The sequence below is a fragment of the Cibotium barometz genome, chromosome 35 (assembly GCF_041138505.1).
Source record: "Cibotium barometz isolate CiBa-2024 chromosome 35, ASM4113850v1, whole genome shotgun sequence".
Taxonomy (NCBI): Eukaryota; Viridiplantae; Streptophyta; class Polypodiopsida; order Cyatheales; family Cibotiaceae; genus Cibotium; species Cibotium barometz.
The window spans coordinates 10,316,429-10,343,202 of NC_141080.1; the positions used below are offsets into that span (position 1 = coordinate 10,316,429).

Consider the following 26,774-nt stretch of genomic DNA (forward strand, 5'->3'; position numbering starts at 1 on the left):
CATACAAATCATTTATGATGAAAATCATTCTTTTGATATAAAAGAATTTCTTTTATGCATCTAATTTATGCATAAAATTCTTTATGATGAAAATCACACTTTTAATATATATAAAAAATTTCTTTTATGCATCTACTTATGCATAAAAATCAATTATGATGAAAATCACACTTTTATAAATAAATATTTCTAGTATACATTTTTCTATGTCTAGAATGAAAATAACCCTCTAAGAATACTTATACGATGGGGATTACTCTTTTTACCATAAAATTTAATTACTAGAAATCCTCTTTTTCTTAATTCATCAATTATGCATAACATAAAAATCAATTTCTCCATGATTACAATGAAATTCTTTCAATTAATCTAGGATGATAATTCCTAGAATATGGTAGGAAGTCCTCTTTTCATGCTTTGGATGAAATTCTTTCAATTAATCTAGGATGATAATTCCTAGAATATGGTAGGAAGTCCTCTTTTCATGCTTTGAATGAAATTATTTTATGTGTAATTTTTTTAAAAAATTTTACCATAGCTCCACTGCTATGACTGATAAATCTCAATTAGTTTAAAGGATAAAGCTTATCATTAAGGGAATGATTAGAATGATCCCTAATTGGATCATTAACCCATAATGGATTAAATCATCAATATTCATGAAATACATAAACTAAAAGCATAGAAAAAAGCCATTAATTTGGCCTCAAGCATAGATTAATCTTGGATTAAAGAAAAGCTTTATTTGGATTGAGAATAGGCCATGAGAATGACCATTCTTTGAGTGAGAGAGAGAAATTACATAAAAACCATTAAAATTAAGCATAAATGGAAATTTATGTAATTCTTTACTACCATTCATCAACTAACTTCAATAGCATTCAAAAACCATTCCAATTAAGCTTCTCAAGCTTGAGAGGGGTTGAGAAGAGAGAAACATTGAGAATTTATAGAAAAGATCAAAATTCACCATTTACCTTACAAATTGCTTGATTCTTTGTTCACGGTAGAGGCCCCCAACCAATCAATTGGTTTGGTGTGCTGATGGAGTCACCAATGGAGATTGAAGAAAGAGGGAAGCTCCAATTTCTTTAATTGGGAGAGAATTTTAAAGAATAGTAAAAATTAGCATTATTTCAGCATAATTTTGGCATAGCATAATTCTCATATTTTTTTTACAAAGACTCAAGTTCTATTAATAGGAGAGGGAGGCTCTAACCAAGACAAGTTGATTTCTAGAATTTTTTAGATTTTAGTTTGGTTGAATTTGGACTAGATTTGGACCTAGTTTGGTTCCTTTTTTATTCGGTTTGATCCAAGAGAGAGGAGAGATAAAAATATCACATTATTTTTTAGTTTAAAACTCATTCAAGCATGTGAAGTATGCACCTCCTTGAAGGGACTCCCCTTCCTTACATATGTGTCAAAATGGAATGATTATACCCAAAATATCTCATTTTTTTAGTAATACTCATAGTTTTTTACTAATAACCCTTGTACATAGTCAACTCTTTATCTTATGTGAGCATTTACTTATTTTTGGATAATTTATTTTACAAATTAGATTTATATCCTCCCCACACATGGTTTGATCTTATTGGCCCATAGGAACCTTAATTTAAAATTTTGAAAAAATCTTGACCCTCAGGATAATGCCTCTTGAGCAGATTATACTTGATTTCTAATGCACCTTCTGGAAATCTTTTTGAGCTTCTGTTTCAGGGGAACTTATATTAATAGGATGAGAAATTTTTCTATCCAAAAATATTCAAAATCTAAATAATCTCTCTCTAGAATATTTTCTCTCTCTAGGTCAAAACAGGTAGAAACAAGATCTTTTATATTTCTGAACAGGGGATTAATTACAGGGGAAGATACTGGACATCCTGAGAGGCTGGGGAGGAATCTTACATTCTACCCCACTTAAAAAACGCGAGATGTCCTCATCTCGCAATACTAGAGGAGAATTCTTTTTCTTAAGATCCAACTGATTATGGGTTCCTTATATTTTGGAGAACCCAAACAGAATCCTCGGATAAAGATCCCTTATATAAAACTCATTATTAAATAACAATTCACTCAAATCATAACATTCAATTCCTTATCACAATAATGGTCCATTAGACCGAAATTTCTATCTGAACAGTCCTTCATGGAAATTTTTCATTTATGCAGATTTTAATTTGACCTCCTTTAACTTGATCCACTAGGTCAAGTGTTAACAGCACGAATCTGCCAGCACAATCCACTAATCTCATAGTGATTTGCTGGAGTTATTAACGTCATTCCTATTATGAACATTATCACAGGGACTCGTCCCATTCATCCTCATTGTGGTTTTGCTCAGCTTATTACCTTTCAACCAAATTTCAAGAATCATCATTTTTCAATCAGAATCCAAATCAACTCATCAGTTCACAACCAGAATTTAAAAATCATATCAACCACATTCGAATTCATCATCTGGATAGCACTAATGCTTATAATTTCAAGTCTTAGATTTACTCGTATATACTGCCAGTAAAGAGCTGCAGTTATACCCTCGGTATATACGGGTAGTCATGGTTCTTGGAACTATAAGGTAAATACCATCATGTCTAGGCCTCAAGCAAGTCAGTCAGGGATTCCATATAATTGCGGTACTTCCATCTGAAGACCCAATTACCAATTTACGAATTTCAGTTTAAATATCAAATTGTATGAATTTTATCACACAATTACAACCTTTTAGTGCTTCTTGATAAATTTTTGACATATTTGGCTTCTCGGTTGATCCTCATTAGCCAAATTGGCTCTGATACCAACTGTAAGATCCCTGTCCCCACCACGCAACGGATTCAGGGTGCTAGCAGCGAAAGTAGCACATCTTGCACGGGGCAGCGTCCCACACTCGAGGCCTCGCCCACGGATAACCGGACAGGTGACTAATTCCTCGATTCTTCCAACCCGAACTCGGAAAAGCTTCTCTTGCCTGGAAAGCAGCACGGGCGATTCCACAAGGATAACTTTTTCCTAACGTAGTCAAAAGCCTTAACTAACTGAGCTCATCTGACCGAACCCGTAAGTCCCATAGTCAGATCAGGGAAAAAGACTGTACTTGGATCATAGAGACCAACGCTTTTTTCCTCATTGAGAGGCACAGCTGTTGATTCTTTTCCATAGAACAATTTTTGTCCGGGATTTACTTCATCTATCGAACTAAACAGAAATTGAGCCTCGATTTACGGATCCATCAGTCTAGCCTAACCGCATCCAGTCCCATGGGTTGCCAACCGCCCAACCACTGTAGTGACGGGATCCAATTAGGAATTTGGTTAGGCTTTGTCCTGGCCCCCCTAGCCGAAAGTTCATGCAAACATAAAACTAGTCACACCACTTACACACCCAATATGAAATTGCCTTTTTCTCAGCATCAGCTAACTTTAAATTAATCCTTTAATGAAACCATTATGTCACTGACGACAATCCTCAAAATCTCTGGTTGAATCCATATTTCCAATCATTCATTCATCGGTGTACTTATGGCATCATTGGCAACGAGAACACTCACCACCTGTTCACTCAGGGGCCTTTTCAATAATTCCTAACTCATAGTACCCGATAATATTTTTCACATATAAAAATCAAGATGGAATCCTCGTTGAAGATCAGTAAGATCAATCAACAGATCCATATAAGAGAGCCATGGACTCATCCGTTGAGGACCAGCAAGGTCAATCAACCAAATCCATGCCCGGTTTTAGAAAACAACTCTTACTCCTTGTTCCAATATCTTCCACGGTGCACGTGTGGGTATCTTCGGCGACCCAGAGCCCGAGCACCGTATGGTCAGCACCCTCTAGGATCCTTCGCAGGTCACCTAGCGCTTCACTCATAGGCCGCTTCCTTGGTCCCTCATCCACCGTACCAGAAGCTCACCATTTAAATCGAATCGAGGCTGTTCAAGACCTCGGCCGACCTTGCTACGTGAGACGTCTTCCATTGACTCTCCGTCTCAACAGTTGCAACTTTATCAGTTAGGTCTCCACATCCTATCACTTCTCATACACATCTTATCACATCCTATCACTTCCCATACGCATCTTATCACATCCTATCACATCTCATACACCTCTTATCACATCTTATCACATCTCATACGCATCTTATCACATCCTATCACTTCTCATACACATCTTATCACATCCTAGCACATCTCATACACCTCTTATCACATCCTATCACATCTCATACGCATCTTATCACATCCTATCACTTCACATCTCATACACATCTTATCACATCCGAGCACATCTCATACGAATACACATCTTATCACATCCTTTCACATCTCATACACAGCTTATCACATCTCATACACATCTTATTAGGCATAAAGATAACTTTACTAGGAATAACACTTTTATAATAATCCTTTTATGCATTTTACTATGCATAAATTCCAATTTAATGAGAATAATACTTTCGAAATAAAAATAAATCTTTTATACATCTTTCTATGCATAAATTTCCATCTTAATGAAATTAACACTTTTAGAATAAATCTTTTATGCATCTATCTATGCATAAAATCGAAATTGATAAGAATAACTCTTTTGAATAAAAAATAAAATTCTTTATGCATCTTTCTATGCATAAAATCAAAATTGAAAAGAATAACTCTTTTGAATTTAAAATAAAATTCTTTATGCATCTTTCTATGCATAAAATCAAAATTGTTGAGAATAACACTTTTGGGTCAAAATAATTTCTTTATGCATCTTTCCATGCATAAATGCAATTTAGTAGGAATTACACTTTTAGAATAAAAGAATTTCTCTTATGTATCTAATTTGTGCATAAAATCCAATTATGATGAAAATCTCACTTTTAATATTAAAAAAAACTTTTATGCATATGTTTATGCATACAAATCATTTATGATGAAAGTAATTCTTTTGATATAATCTTTTATGCATAAAATCCAATTATGATGAAAATCTCACTTCTAATGTAAAAAAATCTTTTATGCATATGTTCATGCATACAAATCATTTATGATGAAAATCATTCTTTTGATATAAAAGAATTTCTTTTATGCATCTAATTTATGCATAAAATCCTTTATGATGAAAATCACACTTTTAATATATATAAAAAATTTCTTTTATGCATCTACTTATGCATAAAAAGCAATTATGATGAAAATCACACTTTTATAAATAAATATTTCTAGTATACATTTTTCTATGTCTAGAATGAAAATAACCCTTTAAGAATACTCATACGATGGGGATTACTCTTTTTAACATAAAATTTAATTACTAGAAATCGTCTTTTTCTTAATTCATCAATTATGCATAACATAAAAATCAATTTCTCCATGATTACAATGAAATTCTTTCAATTAATCTAGGATGATAATTCCTAGAATATGGTAAGAAGTCCTCTTTTCATGCTTTGAATGAAATTATTTTATGTGTAATTTTTTTAAAAATTTTGCCATAGCTCCACTACTATGATTGATAAATCTCAATTAGTTTAAAGGATAAAGCTTATCATTAAGGGAATGATTAGAATGATTCCCAATTGGATCATTAACCCATAATGGATTGAATCATCAATATTCATGAAATACATAAACTCAAAGCATAGAAAAAAGCCATTAATTTGGCCTCAAGCATAGATTAATCTTGGATTAAGGAAAAGGTTTATTTGGATTGAGAATAGGTCATGAGAATGACCATTCTTTGAGTGAGAGAGAGAATTTACATAAAAACCATTAAAATTAAGCATAAATGAAAATTTATGTAATTCTTTACTACCATTCATCAACTAACTTCAATAGCATTCAAAAACCATTCCAATTAAGCTTCTCAAGCTTGAGAGGGGTTAAGAAGAGAGAAACATTGAGAATTTATAGAAAAGATCAAAATTCACCATTTACCTTACAAATTGCTTGATTCTTTGTTCACGGTAGAGGCCCCCAACCAATCAATTGGTTTGGTGTGCTGATGGAGTCACCAATGGAGATTGAAGAAAGAGAGAAGCTCCAATTTCTTTAATTGGGAGAGAATTTTAGAGAATAGTAAAAATTAGCATTATTTCAGCATAATTTTGGCATAGCATAATTCTCATATTTTTTTTACAAAGACTCAAGTTCTATTAATAGGAGAGGGAGGCTCTTACCAAGAGAAATTGATTTCTATAATTTTTTAGATTTTAGTTTGGTTGAATTTGGACTAGATTTGGACCTAGTTTGGTTCCTTTTTTATTCGGTTTGATCCAAGAGAGAGGAGAGATAAAAATATCACATTATTTTTTAGTTTAAAACTCATTCAAGCATGTGAAGTATGCACCTCCTTGAAGGGACTCCCCTTCCTTACATATGTGTCAAAATGGAATGATTATACCCAAAATATCTCATTTTTTAGTAATACTCATTGTTTTTTACTTGTACATAGTCAACTCTTCATCTTATGTGAGCATTTACTCATTTTTGGGTAATTTCTTTTACAAATTGGATTTATCTCCTCCCCACACATGGATTGATCTTATTGGCCCATAGGAACCTTAATTTAAAATTTTGAAAAAATCTTGACTCTCGAGATAATGCCTCTTGAGCAGATTATACTTGATTTCTAATGCACCTTCTGGAAATCTTTTTGAGCTTCTGTTTTAGGGGAGCTTATATTAATAGGATGAGAAATTTTCCTATCCAAAAATATTCAAAATCTAAATAATCTCTCTCTAGAATATTTTCTCTCTCTAGGCCAAAACAGACAGAAACAAGATCTTTTATATTTTTGAACAGGGGATTGATTTTACAGGGGAAGATACTGGACATCCTGAGAGGCTGGGGAGGAATCTTACATTCTACCCCACTTAAAAAACGCGAGATGTCCTCATCTCACAATATTAGAGGAGAATTCTTTTTCTTAAGATCCAACTGATTATGGGTTCCTTATATTTTGGAGAACCCAAACAGAATCCTCGGATAAAGATCCCTTATATAAAACTCATTATTAAATAACAATTCACTCAAATCATAACATTCAATTCTTTATCACAATAATGGTCCATTAGACCAAAATTTCTATCTGAACAGTCCTTCATGGAAATTTTTCATTTATGCAGATTTTAATTTGACCTCCTTTAACTTGATCCACTGGGTCAAGTGTTAACATCACGAATCTACCAGCACAATCCACTAATCTCATAGTGATTTGCTGGAGTTATTAACGTCATTCCTATTATGAACATTATCACAGGGACTCGTCCCATTCATCCTCATTGTGGTTTTGCTCAGCTTATTACATTTCAACCAAATTTCAAGAATCATCATTTTTCAATCAGAATCCAAATCAACTCATCAGTTCACAACCAGAATTTAAAAATCATATCAACCACATTCGAATTCATCATCTGGATAGCACTAATGCTTATAATTTCAAGTCTTAGATTTACTCGTATATACTGCCAGTAAAGAGCTGCAGTTATACCCTCGGTATATACGGGTAGTCATGGTTCTTGGAACTATAAGGTAAATACCATCATGTCTAGGCCTCAAGCAAGTCAGTCAGGGATTCCATATAATTGCGGTACTTCCATCTGAAGACCCAATTACCAATTTACGAATTTCAGTTTGAATATCAAATTGTATGAATTTTATCACACAATTACAACCTTTTAGTGCTTCTTGATAAATTTTTGACATATTTGGCTTCTCGGTTGATCCTCATTAGCCAAATTGGCTCTGATACCAACTGTAAGATCCCTGTCCCCACCACGCAACGGATTCAGGGTGCTAGCAGCGAAAGTAGCACATCTTGCACGGGGCAGCGTCCCACACTCGAGGCCTCGCCCACGGATAACCGGACAGGTGACTAATTCCTCGATTCTTCCAACCCGAACTCGGAAAAGCTTCTCTTGCCTGGAAAGCACGGGCGATTCCACAAGGATAACTTTTTCCTAACGTAGTCAAAAGCCTTAACTAACTGAGCTCATCTGACCGAACCCATAAGTCCCATAGTCAGATCAGGGAAAAAGACTGTACTTGGATCATAGAGACCAACGCTTTTTTCCTCATTGAGAGGCACAGCCGTTGATTCTTTTCCATAGAACAATTTTTGTCCGGGATTTACTTCATCTATCGAACTAAACAAAAATTGAGTCTCGATTTACAGATCCATCAGTCCAGCCTAACCCCATAGTCCCATGGGTTAGCCAACCGCCCAACCACTGTAGTGATGGGATCCAATTAGGAATTTGGTTAGGTTTTGTCCCGGGTACCAAGGAAAAGAGTTTCCAGGCCCCCTAGCCGAAAGTTCATGCAAACATAAAACTAGTCACACCACTTACACACCCAATATGAAATTGCCTTTTTCTCAGCATCAGCTAACTTTAAAACAATCCTTTAATGAAACCATTATGTCACTGACGACAATCCTGAAAATCTCTGGTTGAATCCATATGTCCAATCATTCATTCATCGGTGTACTTATGGCATCATTGGCAACCAGAACGCTCACCACTTGTTCACTGAGGGGCCTTTTCAATATTTCCTAACTCATAGTACCCGGTAATATTTTCACATATAAAAATCAAGATGGAATCCTCGTTGAAGATCAGCAAGATCAATCAACAGATCCATATAAGAGAGCCATGGACTCATCCATTGAGGACCAGCAAGGTGAATCAACAAAATCCATGCCAGGTTTTAGAAAACAACTCACTCTCCTTGTTCCAATATCTTCCACGGCACACGTGTGGGTATCTTCGGCGACCCAGAGCCCCAGCACCGTATGGTCAGCAACCTCTAGGATCCTTCGTCGCGCAGGTCACCTAGCGCTTCACTCATAGGCTGCTTCCTTGGTCCCTCATCCACCGTACCAGAAGCTCACCATTTAAATCGAACCGAGGCTGTCAAGACCTCGGCCGACCTTGCTACGCGAGACGTCTTCCATGGACTCTCCGTCAGCAGTTGCAACTTTATCAGTTAGGTCTCCACGACCTTAATCACAAGACGGTGAAAATGCTTCCCCAGCATTCTTGACATAAAACAGTCATTTACAAATAAGTCACAATTACAGTTTCTATAATGAACTCACGTCTTTCCAGATTGTTCCATATCAATCCATATTACTTAACCCAATTCCAATTCATATGTGTATCCATTCTTGACCAAATACATCATTTTCCGTCCCATCACATCAGATTCATTCACTTCACATAACATCCATTCCTATCTTTCTTAACTTACATTACGTCTCATCACATCCATTTCTCATTACATCTCATTCGTTCACATCTTATATTATTCATTCACATTCTGATTCACGTGACATCTCATCTCATCCATTCGCTCATATCGACTTCATATCCATTCACATATATTTTTGCATTCATTATTCCACATACACATCCACATTCATATCTACATCCATACATCCATTTTCACATCCACATCCACATCCACATTCATACATCCACATTCACATCTACATCCATACATCCATTTTCACATCCACATTCATACATCCACATCGATACATCCATTTCCACATCCATATTCATACATCCACCTCCACATCCATACATCCACATCCACATCTACATCCATACATCCATTTTCACATCTACATCCATATTCTTACATCCACATTCACATCTACATTCATACATACACATCCATACATCCACATCTATATTCATACATCCACACCCACACCCACATCCATACATCCACATCCACATCTACATCCATACATCCATTTTCACATCTACATCCACATTCATACATCCACATTCACATCTACATCCATACATCCACATCCATACATCTATATCATACATTCACATCCACGTTCACATTCACATTCATACATCCACATCCATACATCCATATCATACATTCACATCCGCGTTCACATTCATACATCCACATCCATACATCCATATCCACATCCATACATCCATATCATACATTCACATCCGCGTTCACATTCATACATCCACATCCATACATCCATATCCACATCCATATCCACATTCACACATCGACATTCACATTCACATACATCCACATTCTTACATCCATATCCACATCCATATCCTTATCCACATTCCATATCTACATTCATACATCCACATCTACATTCATACATCCACTTCCATACATACACATCCATATTCATACATCCATATCCACATCCACATCCATACATCCACATCCACATCTACATCCATACATCCATTTTCACATCTACATCCACATTAATACATCCACATTTACATTCACATCTACATCCATACATCCACATCCATACATCTATATCATACATTCACATCCGCATTCACATTCATACATCCACATCCATACATCTATTTCTACATTCCCATTCATATAACCACATACGCCTTCACATCTATTCTTTTACATCACATCCATTCTCGCCCTATCACAACCCATATACATCTTATTCCATCAGATACACTTCTTACCTCATCCCATACACATCTTATCACATCCTAACTCATCTTATCACATCCTGACTCATCCCATATGCATCTTATCACATCCTATCACTTCTCATACACATCTTATCACATCCTATCACTTCCCATACGCATCTTATCACATCCTATCACATCTCATATACCTCCTATCACATCTTATCACATCTCATACGCATCTTATCACATCCTATCACTTCTCATACACATCTTATCACATCCTAGCACATCTCATACACCTCTTATCACATCCTATCACATCTCATACGCATCTTATCACATCCTATCACTTCTCATACACATCTTATCACATCTGAGCACATCTCATACGAATACACATCTTATCACATCCTAGCACATCTCATACACATCTTATCACATCTTATCACATCTCATACACATCTTATTAGGCATAAAGACAACTTTACTAGGAATAACACTTTTATAATAATCCTTTTATGCATTTTACTATGCATAAATTCCATTTTAATGAGAATAATACTTTCGAAATAAAAATAAATCTTTTATACATCTTTCTATGCATAAATTTCCATCTTAATGAAATTAACACTTTTAGAATAAATCTTTTATGCATCTATCTATGCATAAAATCAAAATTGATAAGAATAACTATTTTGAATAAAAAATAAAATTCTTTATGCATCTTTCTATGCATAAAATCAAAATTGAAAAGAATAACTCTTTTGAATTAAAAATAAAATTCTTTATGCATCTTTCTATGCATAAAATCAAAATTGATGAGAATAACACTTTTGGGTTAAAATAATTTCTTTATGCATCTTTCCATGCATAAATCCAATTTAGTAGGAATTACACTTTTAGAATAAAAGAATTTCTCTTATGCATCTAATTTGTGCATACAATCCAATTATGATGAAAATCTCACTTTTAATATAAAAAAAATCTTTTATGCATATGTTTATGCATACAAATCATTTATGATGAAAGTAATTCTTTTGATATAATCTTTTATGCATCTAATTTATGCTTAAAATCCAATTATGATAAAAATCTCACTTTTAATATAAAAAAAATCTCTTATGCATATGTTCATGCATACAAATCATTTATGATGAGAATCATTCCTTTGATATAAAAGAATTTCTTTTATGCATCTAATTTATGCATAAAATCCTTTATGATGAAAATCACACTTTTAATATATATATATAAATTCTTTTATGCATCTACTTATGCATAAAAATCAATTATGATGAAAATCACACTTTTATAAATAAATATTTCTAGTATACATTTTTCTATGTCTAGAATGAAAATAACCCTTTAAGAATACTCATACGATGGGGATTACTCTTTTTAATATAAAATTTAATTACTAGAAATCCTCTTTTTCTTAATTCATCAATCATGCATAACATAAAAATCAATTTCTCCATGATTACAATGAAATTCTTTCAATTAATCTAGGATGATAATTCCTAGAATATGGTAGGAATTCCTCTTTTCATGCTTTGAATGAAATTATTTTATGTGTATTTTTTTTAAAAATTTTGCCATAGCTCCACTACTATGACTGATAAATCTCAATTAGTTTAAAGGATAAAGCTTACCATTAAGGGAATGATTAGAATGGTCCCTAATTAGATCATTAACCCATAATGGATTGAATCATCAATATTCATGAAGTACATAAACTAAAAGCATAGAAAAAAGGCATTAATTTGGCCTCAAGCATAGATTAATCTTGGATTAAGGAAAAGCTTTATTTGGATTGAGAATAGGCCATGAGAATGACCATTCTTTGAGTGAGAGAGAGAAATTACATAAAAACCATTAAAATTAAGCATAAATGGAAATTTATGTAATTCTTTACTACCATTCATCAACTAACTTCAATAGCATTCAAAAACCATTCCAATTAAGCTTCTCAAGCTTGAGAGGGGTTGAGAAGAGAGAAACATTGAGAATTTATAGAAAAGATCAAAATTCACCATTTAGAGGCCCCCAACCAATCAATTGGTTTGGTGTGCTGATGGAGTCACCAATGGAGATTAAAGAAAGAGGGAAGCTCCAATTTCTTTAATTTGGAGAGAATTTTAGAGAATAGTAAAAATTAGCATTATTTCAACATAATTTTGGCATAGTATAATTCTCATATTTTTTTACAAAGACTCAAGTTCTATTTATAGGAGAGGGAGGCTCTAACCAAGACAAATTGATTTCTAGAATTTTCTAGATTTTAGTTTGGTTGAATTTGGACTAGATTTGGACCTAGTTTGATTCGGTTTTGATCCAAGAGAGAGGAGAGATAAAAATATCACATTATTTTTGAGCTTAAAACTCATTCAAGCATGTGAAGTATGCACCTCCTTGAAGGGACTCCCCTTCCTTACATATGTGTCAAAATGGAATGATTATACCCAAGATATCTCATTTTTTTAGTAATACTCATAGTTTTTTACTAATAACCCTTGTACATAGTCAACTCTTCATCTTATATGAGCATTTACTCATTTTTGGGTAATTTCTTTTACAAATTTGATTTATCTCCTCCCCACACATGGATTAATCTTATTGGCCCATAGGAACCTTAATTTAAAATTTTGAAAAAATCTTGACCCTCAGGATAATGCCTCTTGAGCAAATTATACTTGATTTCTAATGCACCTTCTGGAAATCTTTTTGAGCTTCTGTTTCAGGGGAACTTATATTAATAGGATGAGAAATTTTTCTATCCAAAAATATTCAAAATCTAAATAATCTCTCTCTAGAATATTTTCTCTCTAGGCCAAAACAGGCAGAAACAAGATCTTTTATATTTCTGAACAGGGGATTAATTACTGAACAGGGGATTAATTACAGGGAAAGATACTGGACATCTTGAGAGGCTGGGAAGGAATCTTACATTCTACCCCACTTAAAAAACGCGAGATGTCCTCATCTCGCAATATTAGAGGAGAATTCTTTTTCTTAAGATCCAACTGATTATGGGTTCCTTATATTTTGGAGAACCCAAACAGAATCCTCGGATAAAGATCCCTTATATAAAACTCATTATTAAATAACAATTCACTCAAATCATAACATTCAATTCCTTATCACAATAATGGTCCATTAGACCGAAATTTCTATCTGAACAGTCCTTCATGGAAATTTCTATCTGAACAGTCCTCCAAAATATAAGGAACCCAACTGATTATGGGTTCCTTATATTTTGGAGAACCCAAACAGAATCCTCGGATAAAGATCCCTTATATAAAACTCATTATTAAATAACAATTCACTCAAATCATAACATTCAATTCTTTATCACAATAATGGTCCATTAGACCAAAATTTCTATCTGAACAGTCCTTCATGGAAATTTTTCATTTATGTAGATTTTAATTTGACCTCCTTTAACTTGATCCACTAGGTCAAGTGTTAACAGCACCAATCTACCAGCACAATCCACTAATCTCATAGTGATTTGCTGGAGTTATTAACGTCATTCCAGTTATGAACATCATCAGAGAGACTCGTCCCATTCATCCTCATTGTGGTTTTGCTCAGCTTATTACATTTCAACCAAATTTCAAGAATCATCATTTTTCAATCAGAATCCAAATCAACTCATCAGCTCACAACCAGAATTTAAAAATCATATCAACCACATTTGAATTCATCATCTGGATAGCATTAATGCTTATAATTTCAAGTCTTAGATTTACTCGTATATACTGCCAGTAAAGAGCTGTAGTTATACCCTCGGTATATATGGGTAGTCATGGTTCTTGGAACTATAAGGTAAATACCATCATGTCTAGGCCTCAAGCAAGTCAGTCAAGGATTCCATATAATTGCGGTACTTCCATCTGAAGACCCAATTACCAATTTACGAATTTCAGTTTGAATATCCAATTGTATGAATTTTATCACACAATTACAACCTTTTAGTGCTTCTTGATAAATTTTTGACATATTTGGCTTCTCGGTTGATCCTCATTAGCCAAATTGGCTCTGATACCAACTGTAAGATCCCTGTCGCAACGAATTCGGGGTGCTAGCAGTAGCGAAAGTAGCACATCTTCCGCGCGGCAGCGTCCCGCACTCGAGGCCTCACCCACGAATAACCGGACAGGTGACTAATTCTTCGATTCTTCCAACCCGAACTCGGAAAAACTTCTCTTGCCCGAAAAGCACGGGCGATTCCACAAGGATAACTTTTCCCTAACGTAGTCAAAAGCCTTAACTAACTGAGCTCATGTGACCGAACCCGTAAGTCCCATAGTCACATCACGAAAAAAAACTGTACTTGGATCATAGAGACCAATGCTTTTTTCCTCATTGAGAGGCTCAGCCGTTGATTCTTTTTCATAGAATAATTTTTGTCCGGGATTTACTTCATCTATCGAACTAAACAGAAATTGAGTCTCGATTTATGGATCCATCAGTCCAGCCTAACCCCATCCAGTCCCATGGGTTAGAGCCAACCGCCCAACCACTGTAGTGATGGGATCCAATTAGGAATTTGGTTAGGTTTTGTCCCGGGTACCAGGGAAAAGAGTTCCCGGGCCCCCGAGCCGAAAGTTCATGCAAACATAAAACTAGTCACACCACTTACACACCCAATATGAAATTGCCTTTTTCTCAACATCAGCTAACTTTAAAACAATGCTTTAATGAAACCATTATGTCACGACGACAATCCTCAAAATCTCTGGTTGAATCCATATTTCCAATCATTCATTCATCGGTGTACTTATGGCATCATTGGCAACCAGAACGCTCACCACCTGTTCACTCAGGGACCTTTTCAATAATTCCTAACTCACAGTATCCGGCAATAATTTCACATATAAAAATCAAGATGGAATCCTCATTGAAGATCAGCAAGATCAATCAACAGATCCATATAAGAGAGCCATGGACTCATCCGTTGAGGACCAGCAAGGTCAATCAACCAGATCCATGCCCGGTTTTAGAAAACAACTCTTACTCCTTGTTCCAATATCTTCCACGGCGCACGTGTGCGTATCTTCGGCGACCCAGAGCCCGAGCACCGTATGGTCAGCACCCTCTAGGATCCTTCTCGCAGGTCACCTAGCGCTTCACTCATAGGCCGCTTCCTTGGTCCCTCATCCACCGTACCAGAAGCTCACCATTTAAATCGAACCGAGGCTGGTCAAGACCTCGGCCGACCTTGCTACGCGAGGCGTCCTCCATTGACTCTCCGTCAGCAGTTGCAACTTTATCAATTAGGTCTCCACGACCTTAATCACAAGACGGTCAAAATGCTCCCCCAGCATTCTTGACATAAAACAGTCATTTACAAACAGGTCACAATTACAATTTCTATAAAGAACTCACGTCTTTCTAGATTGTTCCACATCAATCCATATTACTTAACCCAATTCCAAATCATATGTGTATCCATTCTTGACTAAATACATCATTTTCCATCCCATCACATAAGATTCATTCACTTCACATAACATCCATTCCTATCTTTCTTAATTTACATTACGTCTCATCACATCCATTTCTCATTACATCTCATTCGTTCACATCTTATATTATTCATTCACATTCTGATTCACATGACATCTCATCTCATCCATTTGCTCATATCGACTTCATATCCATTCACATATATTTTTGCATTCATTATTCCACATACACATCCACATTCACATCTACATCCATACATCCATTTTCACATCCACATCCACATCCACATTCATACATCCACATTCACATCTACATCCATACATCCATTTTCACATCCACATTCATACATCCACATCGATACATTCATTTCCACATCCATATTCATACATCCACCTCCACATCCATACATCCACATCCACATATACATCCATACATCTATTTTCACATCTACATCCACATTCACATCTACATTCATACATACACATCCATACATCCACATCTATATTCATACATCCACACCCACACCCACATCCATACATCCACATCCACATCCACATCTACATCCATTTTCACATCTACATCCATATTCATACATCCACATTCACATCTACATCCATACATCCATATCCACATCCATACATCTATATCATATATTCACATCCGCGTTCACATTCATACATCCACATCCATACATCCATATCATACATTCACATCCGCGTTCACATTTATACATCCACATCCATACATCCATATCATACATTCACATCCGCGTTCACATTTATACATCCACATCCATACATCCATATCCACATCCACACATCCACATTCATATCCACATCCATACATCCATATCCACATCCATATCCACATTCACACATCCACATTCACATTCACATACATCCACATTCTTACATCCATATCCTTATCCACATTCCATATCTACATTCATACATCTACACATCCATATTCATACATCCAATCGTGTAGCCAAGAAGGACGAGTTTGATGATGACTCAAGTTCACAAGAATCTACATCACCTTAAGCAAAGCCTAAGATTTCTAGGGTACCAATGAATAATGGTTAGGGAGATGAATCTACTTCCATTATACCCATGATATTTGAGGATAATCAAGTCATCGAAATCTCGGATTGTGGAGATGGTGTTAGCATCATCACTAAACAATGATGGGAATCCTGGGAAAAACCTCCTCTTGATACTATAGAAGTGATTGTGAAGTTCGTAGATGGAAACACAACTAAACCATTTGGCACCCTCCAAGATGTAAAAATCAAATCCTTAGGCATGAGCTTTATGCACACCTTTATGGTTATGAATTCGAGAGGCCGACCCTACATGTGTCAAGTGTGTTTAGTGCATGATTGGGATTCCAATTAAATCTATTTGTTTGCGGAAGGGAGATCGAACAATCAAAGTTGATCTTTGAACTTGGAAAACCACCCAATGGCCAAAATAATTCTTTCCGAGATGAATCTAACAGTACGGCTAGGAATAAAACAATCAATGTGTGCCAAGATTGTAATTGAATGATCAAGGACAACAAACTAGAGAAGCCAAATTTTTCTTCAATTCTCGACAACATAGAAAATTGGATGTATATTCTTCCCTGCAATGGACACCTTACCTCAAAAACAAGGCACATGATTTAGTCAACTTGATGGGGCGGAAATCACCTCATTATATGGTTTAGGAACAACTTCATTAAGTGAATATGTCTCCTTGGAATCATTTGTAGATAGTGATTATGCCATGAGATCATCAACTACATACCAAAGACACTGATGTAAGATAAACCAAACAAGAAATAAAGTTCCCCATGTAATTCCAATGGAAACAGATTCTCATTGGTTGAGTTATATTCATGCAATTCAAACCCATACCTCATTTACTAAATAGTGAAAATTTGACCTAAGCCAAGTTTTCGTCAACCAATTTAGTGGCACCGCAAGAAGATAACATACCAAATAACTCCACCAAAACAAAGCTTTAGAGATACTCGGGGGGTTCACTCATAAATATATAAGCGTAGCATGTGGGTTGAACAAAAGGGATTTTTACAATCCTTTTTTAACACATTTTTTACATACAAAAGGGTACCAGTTAAAGGGGCTATTCACAGGTTGAATAGAAAAAGAGTATGTTTTACTTATGAAAAAATCATATATAAGGGGTTTTTAAAGTAGGCCTTGAACGCACGTGATACAGAGGGTTTACATATAGTAAACCGCCCAAGCAGAGATATGCAAGGTAGCATAAAAACAAAGCAAAAGCAGAAGCTAATGGTGAAATACATGCTCAAAAACACAAAAGAAGATAAATAATTTTGACCTGTTCTAGAATCCTCAAATCCTATAGCATAGGAGATTGCACGGTCCATTCTGAGAAACCCGAAGTGTACTACGGCTGAAGGACTAAATGCATCATATGATGACCTTGTTGAGGTTAAGGAAATAAAATTGGTTGGCCCAGGTGAAGAACCAAGACCAATATTCATCACCAACAAAGACCTCACCCCTCAAGAAGGAAAGGAATTACTTACTCTTATATGAGAGTTTGAGGATATATTTGCATGGAAATACATTGACATGAAAGGTATTCCCATAGAAGTTAAACATACAATTCCTATTGTTGAGAACACAAGACCAGTTCATCAACACCTACTCGATGAATCCAAAATATACTCAATTGGTCAAGGAAGATATTGAAAAACTTATCGAAGCCGGATTCATCTATGAAATTGAGCATACATAGTGGGTATCACCAATTGTTATTTTTTCAGAAATAATGGAAAATTGAGGGCTTGCATAGACCTCAAAAAGGTCAATGCTACTACTATCAAAGGATGGATATCCATTGCCATACACAAAACATGTGTTGGAAAGGGTTACAAAAAAAGAAGCTTATAGCTTCTTAGATGGATTTTCTAGATTATAACCAAATACAAATTGATCCCAAAGATCAACATAAGACATCCTTTGCTACAAGGAATCTATGCTTATAGAGTTATGCCATTCGGGCTGACAAATTCCCTAGCTACATTTCAAAGATTGATGTGCATCGCATTTAAACACTACCTTCATAAATTTCTGGAGGTATTCCTTGATGATTTATGTGTCATCTCCATATGGCTTGTCTAAGGAAAGTATTTGAAATATGCAGGTTATATTGCATATCCTTAAACCCATTGCAATGCCAATTTTGGGTAAAACACGGATTGATCTTGGGACACATTGTCTCATAAAATGGAATATCCATAGATGAAGGAAAAATAAAGCTTATTTTGGAATTGCCACCATAAAAAAACTTCAAGGAAGTACAACGTTTCATGCGACATGTTGGTTACTACAGAAGATTCATCTTCATGTATGTAGCCTCTATGCTCATCCGTTATATAGATTACTGATTATTTTTGCATGGAAAAAGGAATGCCAATGGGAATACAAAAAGCTAAAGAAATCTTGAGTTAGTGCTCTAATTCTACATTGTGTTCCATGTCCACATTGATGCCTCAACATTTACTATTGGCATGCTAGTCAAAAACTTAATGAAACATGAATGCCTCAACATTTTCTATTAGATGCGTGCTGGAACATAACATGGATTTTTTCGGTGAGGTTTTCTAGTCGAAAACTTAACAAAATTGAGCGCAATTATAGCACAACAGAAAGAGAAGGTCTTGTCATGATCTATTCTGTAAAAAAAGTATAGACAGTACCTCCTGGCAAACACCTTTGTCTTCTTTCTCGATCAAGACTTGCTTTACCTTGTAATAAGCCATGTATGACACACATCACACGTTGGTTTCTCATTCTCTTGGAATTTGATTTCTTTATCACTGGAAGAAAAGTCTCTAAGCATGTGCATGCCAATCATTTGTCTAGAATACCTAATGGAGAACCCCTGCTTGTTGGCATAGATGATGATCTTCCCAGATGCTCCCTTGTTCAAATTGAACCTTGTCCCTTAACGGAGCTAAGACTTCTCTCACTACCTTACAAATAGTCTTCCACAATATCCACAAATGGATAAAAGTGAAGCAAGACGATTAATCAAAAAAGCCGCTTGCTATATCAATGAATAGTAGGTATGCTTTATCTAATGGGAAAAGATAAATTTCTTTGCCTTGTGTACATGAAAATGAATTTGTAACTATTCTAGAGCAAGCACACTCAGGCATTGCTGGAGGATAGTTTGTAGGTAAGCTTACTCCTTGGAAAGTTCTTTATGGAGGCCTTTGGTGGCCTCCCTTATTTGGAGATGCTATAGAATTTGTCAAAGATTATGATGAATGCCAACGCATTACCATTGTGCAAGATATAGGATGCCATTGAAACCCATTATATCCATATAGCCATTTGAAAAATGGGGCATTGACTTTATTGGTCCCATCAGTCTTGTAGCTAGATGAACCCAAGCTAGATATATTATTGCAGGATTATTGCACCAAGTGGGCAGAAGCTAAAGCCACACACCTGAAGCCGATGCTAAATCAACTGCCAAGTTTTTGTATGAAATCATTACTCGTTTTGGATATCCACTAGAGATAGTGAGCAACCAAGGAACTCATTTCATTAATGAGACTATAACACTATATTCGTGAGTTTGGGAATTTCCCAACTCCCATTTTTTGAATACTAAAAAGGTGGGATCTGAATAACATGCCTATAAATTTTTCAAACCATATCATGTGACCTATTGTTGGAAAGCGCTTGGAAAATGGAATCTAGTGAGCTATAGAGAGTGCTCAAGTTGGAGTAACGGTGTTCAAGTTATGATTGATCCAAAGATTTGACCACGTGTCCCAAACTTATGGAAAATTCCCATATTCCCCAATATGGTGTTCTATAGACTTCCCTAATGGAAGAATTTTTTATGGTACATCATAAAAAGCAACTCCTTACTATGTCCCACGAGAAAACGATCAAGATGAAAGCACCAACAAAATCTTGTGTGTTGTATTGAATAATATAGTAAATGCCAAAAGGAATGATTGGGAACAAAAATTACCATCCATGCTTTGGGCTTATAGAACAGCATACAAAGTGGCCACTAATAACACACCCTTCGGACTCACTTATGGTCTTGAGGTAGTTATGCCAATGGCACTATTATAGGTGGGTTGATTTTTGATGTTTTTTTTGACGGACTTGAAGATCCAGAGCTGGTGTGTTCAGAACAAGAGCCTGGGCGTAGAGAGGATCCTGACCCCCCGGCAGCCCCCCACTCTGAGGGAGATACCGATCCTGACCCCCCGGCAGCCCCCCACTCTGAGGGAGATACCGCAGCTCGTTGATCAGATCGGGCAACGTAATGCAGATGCCCTGGATGCGCTGCAGAAATTGAGCAGGCTAGCTCTAGATCGGCCCAGGGCTCGTAAGCGCATGGTGCAAGCGGGAGCATTGCCTCAATTGGGGAAGTTTCTGTCCAGGTCGATCCAGTTGTCGCACGGCTCTGCTAATAATATGTCTCTCATGAGTGGGTGCCCAATTCCGAGGACAGTACTGGGCATGGCTGATGAGACGCTAAGGCTTCTGGATCTCTTGACTGAAGCGGGACATGGTGGAACAGCGGAGCCGCCCACTGAAGAGCTCGTCTTGCTCCTGGCCAACGTAGTATTCCGAGGGAGAGCCGATGCAATTAGGCAAAATGCAGCGCTTGTTCTAACCCTGAAGAGAAAAGTGGGAACAGTGCAGGGCTTCATGGGCGGGGCTGTGGGGCTGATCAAGGAAGCGGGCTTTTCTCCAAGGGCTTCGCCCTGCTGCTGCAGATTTGCTCGGCCAGCAGTACGAACCGTGTGTTGGCTACTGAAGCTGGCGCAACAGAAGCGCTAGCGGAATTGCTGGCCGGGCGGCCGGACAAGCCCACCATAGAGCTGGGTTTGAAGGCTCTGGAGGCGCTCTGCCGCTGTGCCGAAGGAAGGGCTGCCACATGCGGCCATATGGGCGTGGTTGTGAAGCACATGAGCTCCGTTTCAGAGAGCGCCACCCATCACGCGGTACACATCGTGTGGCTGGTGCTGAAGGGGGCCCCATACAGCACCAAGGTGAAGAGCACGGCGTTGGGGCAGGGTGCGTTGGTGAGGGCCATTGCCGTGGCCCAGAGCGCCGCCTCCAGTGAAACAAGGCTCGCTGCTCGCCGCCGCCTTGAGCGAGATCTTGCCCATCTCCCGCACACCATCAGGCTAGCCTAGTAGCGGCTCCCCCTCATGATCCTAGTTTACCCCCCCTCACCACAATGTCGCAACAGTCCAAGCTCGAAGAGCCAAGGCTAATTCAATGTAAAGTTTTTGCCCTCGTAAGGGTTTTCAATTCTCTCATATAACACAATGTCTGATCTCTATACACTCTTTTGCGGCTTGGATACACAATGGCTGCACTGCAGAAGCTGTAGAACATTCTGTCTCTCACACACACGCGCGGCTTGCCTTGAGGTGTAGGAAATTCTTGGTTTACACACTAGTTCAAATGTCAAAATCTTATTGAAGCTCTATCGGGGATATGCTCTCTCCCTCTCTTACACACACACAAGAAGGGAAGAGCTAGCATAACGTCATAGTTCGTATAGTTCTTCGAGTGATAGTCCGTATGGATTACAATCCCTGTTGTCCATAGTACATACCACTGATCACCCACGTGTGCCAATATTAGGTGGGCAGTTATCAAAGGTGAGAGTTGGGCTATGTAGAATTTGGCAAAGTGTTGAATAACAAAGTTGTAAATAATTTGGGATTTGGAGTAGAGAAACTATCTGATTTGGTTATCTTGATTATCAAACAATAGCCTATTGGAGTGGGTGTTTACAAGACATTTTGTGGCATATTTTCTTCCTAGATTTTTGTACATCGACTTTTGTAGGTTGAATTTGAAGTCTCACAAAGAGACGAGTCACGGATTTGGACAACAAATGTGACCTTGAAAATTGTAGAGCTTGTAAAGATCTTTAAATAGTAGGGGCTTGATTATTTTCTCGATTATCATGGACTAGGAGATATAGCCTCTCGAATATGGCTACTCTTAACACTTAAAAAATAGTAAGGGCTGGATATTTTTCTAGATCATCCTCGACTAGGAGATACAGCATCTCGAATATATGGCTACTTTCAACACATTAAGCAAAAAGAGAGAAAAGTAAGATTTTTTTCAATTCTCATGACGTGCAAATTTTCTAGGTGTTTTATTTGATATGCCTTGAGGTGTTTTCTCTCTCTCTCTCTCTCTCTCTCTCTCTCTCTCTCTCTCACACACACACACACACACACACACACACGTGCATGCATGCATGGGGTTCTCAATATGGCTACTATAGAAATACCTATGTTCAAAAAAAGGAGTATAAAATTCTTATATACACACAAATGTCAAAAGCTTATTAGGGCCAACACAACGCTTTGATAAAAGATAAAAGCTCTATGGGGATATCTATCCAAGACTCTCTCTCTCTCACACAAACATTGTGGCTTCATTTCAACAACAAAGTTATGCTAGTGCTTGGGGGATTCACTACATGCATCCAGGGATATTAGTATTTAAAATAATCCCATTTTTCATACAAAATAATCCTTTTTTTTCAAGGGTATTAGTATTTAAAATAATCCCTTTTTTGTCAAGGGTATTAGTATTTAAAATAATTATTTTTAAAGTTATAAATTTTCCTCAAATCCATTAAAAAAACCCCTTAGATAAATAGAGTTACGCTAAAAAAATTTAGGGCCAACACAACGCTTGATAAAAGATAAAAGCTCCAAGGCTCTCTCTCTCACACAAACATTGTGGCTTCATTTAAACAACAAAGTTATGCTAGTGCTTGGGGGGCTCACTACATGTGTCCAAGGGTATTATTATTTACAATAATCCTATTTTTCATACAAAATATTCCCTTTTTTTAAAAGGGTACTAGTATTTAAAATAATCCCATTTTGTTCAAGGGTATTACTATATTAAAAATAATTACTTTTTTCATAAAACGTTATAAATGTTTCTCAAAATACATTTAAAAAATCCCTTAGATAAATAACTTAACGTGAAAATATGAATTTAAAAACTCCTTCTAGTGAGCACTTAAGTATGATACACTTACATATTTTCTCATACACCCACCTATACCGGTGTTAGGTGAGTTATCGCAACTGAGTTGGGTTTTGTAGAATTTGGCAAAGTGTTGAACAACAAAGCTGTAGAGAATTTAGAATTTGGAGTAGAGAAACTATCTGATTCGGTTATCTTGATTATCGAACTATAGTTTGTTGAAGTGGATTTACAAGCCATTTTGTGCTATATTTTCTTCTTAGACTTTTGTACATTGACTTTTCAAGTTGAATTTAAAGTTTGAGATGAAATCATTTGGACAAGAAGTGTGACGTCAAAAATTATAGAAACAGAGAGAGGCCTAGATCAACAACCTATGCTACTAACTGTTACATTCTTGTTTCATTAATGGGTGGTTACAAGATGAGATTATCTAGTTTTGTTAAGCAAGTGGCCTTAAGTTTAGCATGAAAATAGGTAGTTTTTATAAATAATGGCCAATCTATCCTAGTTAGCCCTAGCTAGCCAAGGAATTTCACATCAAGCTCTTCTAATGAAGCAGGGTGGTTGCAAGATCAGGGTGCCCAGTTTTGTCCACTCAGGCACCCTATAAATAGTAAAAAAACAAGCATTTGTTTACCTTTAGTAGCTAATCTCTCCTAGTAAATGAAGGAATTTCGTTTCAAGTTCTTTTGTTGGAACATCATATTCAAAGTTGGTAATATAGTTGCATAATTTGATTAAGCATTAGATAGTCAAAAGCTCTCATTTTCTTAGGTACAAAGTCAATGTATATGCCCTGTCCCAAATTTGAATTGATTCCATAAAATGTTAATATCTTTTACATATAAACTCATATGAGATTCTCACTTTGTACCTTAGATCTTCACATAATATGGAGCTTAACTTGATTTTTTGAGAAAATTTTAAGATATCTATCTATTTTCTTTAAATATTTCAAGGTCTTTAAAGTGTTATAATATACGCCACTTTTTGTACCCACAATAGCTACCACTTAAAATCCTCAATCTTGTAGATCAAAAGAGTGGGTAGATACTGAGACATTAGTAGAATGTGGTGGTTAGTAAAAATTACAAATCCAATGGTTGGATTTTTAATAATCTCTTTTTCAAAATTCTTCTAGACTATCAGAAGGCCTGCAAATATCAATAATCTAATTAGTAAAATTACATTTTTGATGTGAATCATCTAAAACCTATAGGGACTATTGTACTTATAATGGTGCATCTATGGAAAAATAAATTGGATCACTCTAAGTATGGAAAGATCATTTGTTTATCATTTCATCATATTTTTGATTAATTTTGATTAATTAGAATAATTTATATTAATTTAAGTTATATTGGATTAATTTAAGAGCAAGCGTATTTTCTATTATTTGCTTGATCTCATTTTAAGTACCTTGCCTCCCAAAATTTGCTCTCCAAGCATTGTCCCAGTCCAGCATAAACTGGATAAAACTGGATACCCTGATCTTGCAACAACCCAGCATCACATGCAAATTTGGGCACCTAAAAGTATAATCCGATCGAATATCCAATAATTATAAAGCCCATTTTGTTTGGGTACAAAAACTATGTACAAGCTCTGTCCCAGGTTTGGATAGGTAGACTAAATAAGAGTTAATTGTCCATAACTTATACATAATTATTCATATGATGTTCCCACTTTGCATATCACAACTTCACATAACATAGAGCTTAAATTGATTTATCGAGTATTTTTTTAATGTGTTTTTCTTTTTTTTTATATTATTTAAAAGGTATTAGAATTATTAAAAATACACTATTTTGTCCTCCCACCACATCTACCATTTAAAATGCTCAATTTGTATGGATCTAGTGATCATGAGATTGGAAAAGATTATTAAAATATGGATATAAGGTAAAATTACAAATCTAATGGTTGGATTTTGTAGATGTAATATTCATAAAATTTGTTGTGACTGTTAGAGGCCCAGTAAATCAATTGTAATTTAATTCTAAAAAATTAAATATTGAATCTTTTGATCTAAAAATTCTACAGATTACTATCCCTATTACCATGAATTTATTTAAAAACATTTTGGCTTAATTTAAGTACGAGAAGATCCATTTTCACTCCTCCCAAGTGAAAATCCCCATATTGTGTCCACTCTTCCCTTTTCAAGTCTAACACCAATCCTAGTTAGGTTTGGAAATCTAGGCTTGGTAATCTAGAAAGCCTAGTGATCATGCCATTGTGAGCCTTGGGTGGGAACAAATCTTACAGGTACATGCCACTTTGTGTCCACATCAGCTTGGAGAGGATCCACATCATCTTGGAGACATCCACATAAGCACCTAGTTGCCTTTCCAACTCATCATCCTAGTCATCATTAATGCTATATTATCTTGTCACATTTGCATGCTACCTACACTTACATGGCATGCCACATTATGGAATGCCAGGTCATGCATCTTTCCACATCATCCCTCCACATGTCAACCCATGTAGACATGGGGAGCATAGCCACATCAGCCACCCATAATGATGCCATATGGTAGGTGAGTGTCAAGTGGTTTGCATGCCTACCACATGTGACACACCTCCCTCCTCCCTTCCCATAAAATTTTAAATATTATTATATTTTTTTTTACTTTTTTAAATTAATTTAATATATATTAATCTTTTGAAGATAACATCACACACAAGAAACATACATAAAAAGAGAATAAAAATATAAAATTTTAAATACTAAAATATATCATCTATAAATTAAAAAAAATAACTAATTTCTAAGGATTACGGTTGTTTAAAAGTCGATGTTATTTAATTTTCAAAA

The 26,774-nt window shown here is 36.0% G+C and overlaps 1 pseudogene; it reads left to right on the forward strand.

Annotated features, from left to right (window-relative positions):
* LOC147618142 (U-box domain-containing protein 25-like) overlaps positions 1–22,252 on the forward strand; it is a 43,758-nt pseudogene extending 21,506 nt beyond the window's left edge.
* The last annotated feature ends 4,522 nt before the right edge of the window (positions 22,253–26,774 follow it).